Genomic DNA, 9,499 nt, shown 5'->3' with positions numbered 1-9,499 from the left:
TTTCAAGCACAAAAATAATCAACAGTACTAGGGGGACCATAAAGTCTTCAAACTTGTGCACTGAAATAATAGAGTTTACAAGCCTTGCTGAAACTGCTGTGTGCAATTTAGCTTCCATTACATTACCACGGTTTGTTAGGGATGAGGTAAGGTACTGAATCTTTTTACGTTTATGGAAAATGTCTTAATAAAGTTTGCATAGCAATCATGGGTAATTTTATTCTATTTTTTTTTTCAGGACGTTCCTATAGAATCACACCCATCTAAGTTGGTTGGAAGCATTGGATCAAAGAATATATACTTTGATTTTGACAAATTGGCTGAGGTTTGTTTCTTATGGTATTTAGTGATCTTGTCCTATTATCACATACATTGTTTGATTGCATTTATTCACTTGACATAACAGGTTACAACAATAGTTACAGAAAACCTCAACAAAATAATCGATGTTAATTATTACCCTGTTGAAACTGCAAGAAGATCGAATATGAGGCATAGGCTAATTGGCATTGGTGTCCAGGGTTTGGCTGATACCTTCATCTTGCTTGGCATGCCTTTTGATTCACAAGAGGTAGTTGCCAATTTTAAGTGATTCCTCAAGGGTTCTTGATTTCAGTGCTATTAAATCAAAATGTAAGTAGCATTTGTTGTCTATGCAGAATCAAAAGCTGAACAAGGACATATTTGAGACAATATATTATCATGCTTTAAAAGCTTCTTCAGAAATTGCTGCAAAAGAAGGCACATATGAGACATATCAAGGAAGTCCCGTTAGTTAGGTGTGTGTCAGCTTCTGCTTGTTACTAGCATTTAAATAATTATTCCATGAAACCTCATATGTTGAGGCATCAATCTTATGAAAATTATCTTGAGTATTCTGACATAATATTTACTTGCAATTCCTTAAATATAAGGATTTTGGTTTGATATCATATTGATAATATGAAAACATCTAGTTAATATGTATGTCATGAGTGGTTCATGATTATATGATTATATCTTTTAATACAATATTAACCTGCAGAAATGGATAAGAGCTCTATCTACTAAAAATGCGTTGGTGCTCATGCCTCTAAGATTGCCTAATCTAAAAATTTTCATTGTGAGCCTTGAGAGAATGTTAGTGACAATGCCCTGGAACGTCCTTTGGGAAAATGAGTGTACAAATATGTGTAGCCTAGATCAATATAAAGTTTCACTCCACTTGACATTATTTATAGTGTTTTTTCGTATGTAATGGTATTCATGTATTTGAAGTTCTGTTATCCTTTTGTATAATATTTTCGATGCTATACATGAATATTTTAAAACTATAACTATTTGTGAATATAATGTCAATAACTATTAAAATCTGTAAAGGCTTGATTTTTTTTTCTATTTCTAAATTTCTATTACTTTTGGCAGGCATGGCATGATATGGATGGAGGTTGCAAGGTGATAGATGGTCAATGGGAGATTAGTTTGGTGCGATGCAGTGGGAAGAAGAACCCAGAGACGTGATGAAGGAAAGGCTTGCAACGTTGATAAGACATAGGCACACTGTAGTCTTTATTGTTCAAGTCTACATAATCATGGTTTATTTCTTTTCTGCTGTAGGTCTTATGGGTAGGTTTTGATTTATTAGATTTGCATTTCAAATTTAGAGTTCGAGAGTGTGGAGCGATGAACCATGTAAACCTATGGTCTAAAGAAGTACAGGCTTTGTAATTAGCATATTGTTGGATTTCTAAAGAAGTACAGGCTTTGTAATTAGCATATTGTTGGATTTGTTAATAAAACATGTGTCAAACACTTGTTATTTGTTTAATAGAATTGCGAATTAGCATATTGTTGGATTTGTTAATAAAACATGTGTCAAACACTTGTTATTTGTTTAATAGAATTGCATTTAAATTTATTTACAAATGTTATTATTTGTTTTATTTTAATGATTGTGAAAATAAGTATGATATTTACGTGGTTATTTTAGCTGTTAATATGCTTTAGCAATGATTAGGATTTCTAACGTGAACATTTTATTATTTTATAGAATTAAAAGTTAATCCTTATAGCAATGGTTGCCTCCCATTGTTAATACATTATAGCAATGGTTGAGATTTGTTGATGTGGATTTTTAGTAATAGCAATGGTCCATACCATTGCTAAAAGGCTTATTAGTAATAGTTTGAACCATTACTAATAGAGCCTTTTGTAGTAGTGCGTGTGGGAAAAAAATTGCATGTGCATAAGGAGGCAGTTACTCTATGTGGACATTGCCAACAACCCTAGCAAACATGTATTGAATTTAAAATTGTGGATGATGGAAAGATGAAGTCAAATGACAAGCCTCAAGGGCGTTGGGAGGATCACCATTCCAAGGAAAATTGAAGTTCAATGTAAAACTTGAAGAGTGTAAGAAGGATTTTTAGTTGTTATGTGATGTTCCTTCATGGTTGAGGCCTAGCTAGTCCCCGTGTGATGGAAAATCCTGTGGACATTGGTAGATTGTCGTCCTTTTATGGTCATCGGTTTAACTAAAAAAAATCAGTTACCTACAAATGTTGGATAGTGCATGAGATTGCCCGTGGAAATGTTATAATTTGTTGGATAACATGTTCCTAATTTGTTTTGGTAATAGGTTATTGGGATTCATAATCTATTTTGGTAACAGGTTATTGCTATTTTGGTAACAGGTTATTAGGATTCCTAATCTGTTTTGATTTTGGTTATCAGGATTCCTAATCTGTTTTGATTTTGGTTTTAGAATTCCTAGTATGTTTTTGGTTTTAGATTTCTATATATATGGAACGTTTAGGAAGAGAGAATTAAAGAGAGAAAAAGAGTCTTTTGAGCATATTGAGAGGGAGATATTGTGAGGGAGTTGAGATCTTTGGTTAGGGTTATATTTGAGTGATTGTGTGAGTTATAACCCGTTGTATTTCTCCTCTTTGGTTAGGGTTATATTTGAGTGATTGTGTGAGTTATAACCCGTTGTATTTCTCCTCCATATAGTGAACTCTCCCCATCCTCTCCCCGTGGACGTAGGCAATTTACCGAACCACATAAATTCTCTGTGTTGGTTTGATTTGTGTCGTATTTTTGGTGATTACACTCGTATTTGGTTTAGTTCTCTTCTCTCATCGCTCGCCGACTCATTTGGTTTGCTAGAACGCTTCCGCACGACTCGCAATAATTGGTATTAGAGCTCCAGGTTTGAGATCTAGGGTTTTGGCATTGGGTGGAGGAAGATTCATTATGGAAGGTTGGTTCTTGGAGTTCTAGGCTTCGGTGGAGATAGCTTTGTGGAGTTGCCATTGGAGATCTTACTTTCCTCGTGTGGTTAGGAGATCGTGTTGGGATTCTATCTAGGGTTCAGTTGGGTAATTTCTCAATTTCTATCAAAGTTTGAATCTTTCTTTATAATTTGGAGTGATTTGCAATGGGAGAAGAAGTTGGTGAAAGCAGCAAGACAATGGTGAGTACAATTCAAGTTGAATTTCAAAACACTAAGATTAGTGTGGTGAAGTATGATGACAAAATCAATTTTGGTTTGTGGATGAGCGACGTACAAGATGCTCTCAATCTCCAAATTTGGAAGAGACCATCATGGTCCATGAGAGGCCACCGAAATACGATGAGACGATATGGGACAAGATGAATAGGAATGATTATGGGGTGATCAGGTCTTGTTTGAAACAAAAGCTGAAATACGATGTGATTAGGATGACGTCTGTGATGAAGATGTGGAAGATTCTTAACAACAAGTACCTTACAAAGAGTGTTGAGAATCAGTTACACTTGCTGCGGAGATTATTCAGATTTTGGATGTCCAGGGGCACCTCACTAGCGGCTCATATGAACAACTATACAAAGTTGTTGTTAGACTTGGCGAACGTGGATGAGAAGATAACGGACGAGTACAATATGATTATCTTGTTAGGCTCCTTACCCGATGATGAGTATGATACCTTCGTGCTTACCTTATTAAATGAGAGATCTTCTATCACATATAGTGAAGTTACTAATACTTTGACGAACTATTTTTTAAGAAGGAAGAAGAAAGAGACTTCCCGCGCTAGTACTTCAGGAGAGGCATTGTCGACGAGAGGTAGAAGCCCATATCCGAGAGGTTGTAATAGGGACAGGACGAAGTCTAGAGGCCATCATCAGTTAGCTAAGAACCGGTATGCGTTCTGCAAGGAACATGGATATTGGAAGAGAGACTTCCCAAAGCTCAAGGAGAAGGAGAATAGAAAGAAGAAGGGCCCGAAGGCCAATGAGGTAAATGTTGTGAAAGGTGATGATTCTGATGATTCGAGCTTTTCTCTATTGATTACTTCGTAGGTGAACCATGTAGATGCATCAGATTGGATGCTTGATTCGGACGCTACTTATCATGTGACTCCCAGGTGAGATTGGTTTGTATCATTTGAGAAACTCGATGGGGGTGTTGTTGTCATGGTAAATGATCAATCATGTGGTATTTGTGGGATAGGTACTATGAGGATTCGGATGCACGATGGAGTAGTCTGTGAATTGAAAGAGGTGAGATTTACTCCTTAGCTGAAGAAGAATCTTATTTCTGTTGGAGCTATGGAGGCAAAGGGATTCAAGGTGACATTTGAAGACATTGTAGCAAAGGTTACTAAGGGATCTTTAGTGGTGATGAAGGGAGTCCGCAGTCGAAACTTATATTATCTGAAGGGGAGCATCGAGGTTGGCCAAGTAGCTTCAGTTATTTTAGAGGCAGACATGAGTAGACTTTGACACTACAGGTTAGGGCACATAGGAGAAAAGTCATTGCAGGCTTTGTGCAAGCAGGGGCTTTTGAAAGGAGTCAAGAGTGGAAAGATTAAGTTCTGTGAGCACTGTGTTCTTGGCAAGAAGATGAAGGTAAAGTTTGGGATAGCCATCCATAGGACGAGGGGCATCTTAGACTACGTGCACACAGATGTTTGGGATCCCACTAAGACTGCATCACTTGGTGGTCGACATTGATTCGTCACGATTATTGATGACTATTCTAGGCGTTATTGGGTGTACACCATGAAGCATAAGAATGAAGTCCTAGAGTTATTTGTGGAGTGGAAGAGAAGATTGGAACTACAGACTGGGAGAAAGATTAAGATGTTGCGTAGTTAGTTATATATTGCAGCAAAATAAGGTGGTGGAGAAGGTCCGATGCTTATTGTCACAGAGTGGTTTGGAGAAGATCTTTTGGGCTGAGGCACTATCATTGCGAGCCACCTCTTTAACAAGCTGCCTTCATCTACGATTAAGGGGAAGACCCCTATAGAGATGTGGTCAGGAGAGCCAGACATGACTATGACCAGCTCAAGGTATTTGGGTGCCCTGTATTTTATCATGTGAGAATAGATAAATTAGAACCAGATAAATTAGAACCTCGAGTTAGGAATGCCATATTTATAGGATTCAAGCATGGTGTCAAGGGATACAAGCTATAGGATCTAGTGGATAAAAAGATTGTGCTGAGTAGAGACGTCACTTTTGATGAGGCTTCTATCTTGAAGCTTCCCAGCTCTCACCAGGTGGAGAACACCCTGACAGAGGATATATCGCAGGTGCCGACTGAGCTGATGCCAGACGAGCACATCGATGATTTAGAGGATACAGGTACAGTTGAGCAGGATCAGGGACCGACGGCTCAGGTTCAGGATTCTATTACGGTTCGGAGACAGAGGAGATACATACAGATGCCAACTAGGTATACAAACACAGTTGTTGCGTATACACTTTTGGTGGAGAGTGTCGATGATATAATTCCTACTACATTCAGAGAGGCCGAGCAGAGTTCGGAGGCTGATCTGCGGCAGGTGGCTATGCAGGAGGAGATGAAGTCTCTTCATAGGAACAACACATGGGAGCTTGTCGAGCTTTCAAAGGACGGAAGGCTATTGATTGAAAGTGGGTGTATACGAAGAAGGAGGGTATTGAAGGCACTCCGGTGAGGTTCAAGGCTAGGTTGGTGATTCGAATCTTGCTAGCTTGGGTGGTACAATATGGATTGGAATTGGATCAATTGGATGCATTTCTTCATGGTGATCTTGATGAAGGAATTGATATGACTAAGTCATTGGGGTTTCGAGCTGTAGGGGAGGATAAGTTGGTTTATACGAGGTCAGATTTATCACAGGCAGTAAGCATAGTTTCGAGATACATGCACGACTCGGGTCTGGGCCATTGGGATGTCGTGAGTGATTGTTGAGGTCGTTCGAGGCCATTTGGTTGAACTACGGGCGACCTGATCCCTTGGGAGAGGGGGTACGTAGGCAACCACATTGTTGCAGCCGGATTTGGAGAGACAACACATTGGTGCTCTTGTTGGTGTCGGCTCAGTTTTGGAAACACTTCGCTGAGGTGAAGAATTGTTAGATAGCAGGCTCCTAATCTGTTTTGGTAACAGGTTATTGGGATTCCTAATCTATTTTGGTAATAGGTTATTGGGATTCCTAAAATGTTTTGGTAAGAGGTTATTAGGATTCCTAATCTATTTTGTTTTTAGTTATTAGGATTTCTAATCTATTTGATTTTGGTTTTAGAATTCCTAGTATGTTTTTGGTTTTAGCATTTCTATATATATGGAATATTGTGACGCCCCAGGGTTCACACTAAAGGAAATCTCGTGCTTATTACATGCAAAATACGTAATAGAAGACTGTATGTATAATAGTACTAAGCATGTAGAGAGCATGAAAAATAAGTTAGGATCATCCTAATTAAATCTAACATGATCTCTATATTAAAGAGAGCATACAAGAGTTAGAAAGCCATACTTTTAAAGCGTGATTCGATGGAAGATCGAACAATCCCTAGCTCTTGCTCCTTGTAGTAGTAAATCTCCTTGTAGTGGATCTCTAAGTCTTCAAGTGACCTTGATAAAATCGGAGTCTTCTTGAGACACAAGGCAAGATATCCATCCCGGGGTACTTTAAAATCCTACTACACAAGGCAAGATATCCATCCCGGGGTACTTTAAAATCCTACTACTTCCTCTTACTCAAAGATTGCTAGAGTTTAGTAAGAGGTAGATCCTACTTCCTCTTACTCAAAGATTGCTAGAGTTTAGTAAGAGGTAGATCTCTCTTCTTTATTCTCTTATGAAAAAAAATCACTTAGCCAATTTTTCATTAACATTTCTATAAGAGAGAGAGCTCATATATATAGAGTGAGATATGTCATGACTCATCTCATGAGTCATGCCATGAGTCATCTAAATGTAATGATTCCTTTCATGAGTCATGTAATGACTCATCTCATGAGTCATGCAAAGAGTCATGAAGAATCAAAACTATGTGCTAAAACCATGTTCCCAAATCATACCACCTTAATGACTCATCTCATGACTCATTAATCAATGTATAATAAAGTGTATATTTCATAAATGAAAATACCACATCAATACGATATTTCATAAATACGATATTTCATAAATACGATATTTTGTAATTTTTCAATCAATGACTAATAAGTCATCATGTGACCAAAAAGTCAATGAGTTGACCAAAAGTCAATTATTGACCAAAAAGTCAACTAGTTGACTAAAAGTTAACTTTATGGGGAAAATACTGGAATCTATTTCCTAAGCACATAGCACTTCGATTTTACTGATGTACATAACCGTTTATGTGTATTAGGTAAAATCATATATGCGTATCAATCATACACATTACTCTATAAATTATATTTCATAGGATTCAAGCGCTTGGTGTAACTCTAGGGCCCAACTTAAGAACTCGACAGTGGATGATATCCACAAGTACAATAGAGGTGCTAGCTACATATGAAGACTACTCGGGTATAAGTTATGATAAATGTCTGCAAGATGCTAACACAATTTTATCAGGACCACTTAGTGATAATATTGTACAGTCCGGTCTCTTCGTCAAACCATGTTAAACTATCGAGCCTAGAGTATGGAAAACTGTCAAACCCTAATAGCTCGATTAGTGTTTGTTAATATTAAACTCATAACCTATAAGATCAAATTGATACTCAGTTTATCTTATTTACCTCGGCCAAGGATTTCCTGGCTATAGTTATATCAAACAATCTTATGACAACAATCCCTTATAATGGGAGAGACAAATCCCATCTTGGCATCTTAATATCTACTTATGTCTCGGGATGCACCCAACAAAAACCGTTATGCATAACTCAATGAGAACTGTGGTTAGGTAAAAGTCTAAGTACACCTATACTGACATGTAAGATATTACACTCATGCCTCAGGTCAAGAGACTACTATGTACTATATCACTTGAGAACTTCTATTTGACAGTTAAGTTTAATTACCAACTAGATGTTCTCAGTGAGTCATTCAGTCAACTCATTCACTAACGAGTCACCTGTATATTATATCTTGATGTCTCACATCAATGATCCAAGAGATGGATCATCATCCTACCAAAGGAGAAATAGAGTATACACTAGTCTTACCAAAGTGATGATGTCCCATTTTCAACACTTCATCGACTAGGAACAATTTAGAATATATGTTAGCAACAAATCAGATCTCTTCATTACGATCATATCCGAAATATCTGATAGTCTAGTATCATTCTAAGGACTTTACATTACGATCATATCCGAAATATCTGATAGTCTAGTATCATTCTAAGGACTTTATCTGTATTAAAATACCAGATAAATCTGACCAAAATAGGACTTTATCTGTATTAAAATACCAGATAAATCTGACCAAAATAGCATACTATCATTTTAAACAAGGATGCTATATTTATATAGATCCTGTTATAATATACAACTATTGCCTATAGGGCACCTATATCTAACAAACTCCCACTTGCACTAAGACTAATAATTGTAGTATCTAATACCCAATAGCTCAACAATTTTTTCAAATTGTGTACGAGCAATTGTCTTTGTGAATGGATATGCTATATTATCTTTTGTGTCAGCTCTTTCAATCTTGATCTCTTGGCAATCAACTATCTCCCTGATCAAGTGATACTTCCTCAGAATATGTCTGGACTTATGGTGAGACTGGGGGTTCCTTTATCAGAGCTATTGTAGCATTACTATCACAGTATAAAGGTACTGGATCTTTAATGGTAGGAACAACTTCCAGCTCTGAAAGGAACTTCCTCATCCAGACAGCTTCTTTGGCTGCATCATTTACCGTAATGTATTCGGCTTCAATAGTAGAGTCTGCTACTGTGTCCTACTTGAAACTTTTCCAACTAGCAGCCCCTCTATTGAGAGTAAAAACATATCCTGAAACAGATTTACTATCATCGATATCACTTTGAAAGCTAGAGTCGGAAAAAGCCTTTATTTGGAGGTCACTTTTGCCGTATATCAAAGTTAACTCTTTAGTCCTTTTTAGGTACTTAAGTATATTTTTGACTGCTTTTCAGTGTTCTTCTCCATGATTAGATTGGTATCTACTTATCAAACCGAGTGAATAAGTGATATTCGGTCTAGTACATAACATGGCATACATGATTGATCCTACTGCTGAGGCATAAGGAATTAGACT

This window comes from Asparagus officinalis, chromosome 8 (assembly GCF_001876935.1).
Source record: "Asparagus officinalis chromosome 8, Aspof.V1, whole genome shotgun sequence".
In the NCBI taxonomy this organism is placed as follows: Eukaryota; Viridiplantae; Streptophyta; class Magnoliopsida; order Asparagales; family Asparagaceae; genus Asparagus; species Asparagus officinalis.
Note: the sequence above shows the minus strand (reverse complement) of the source record.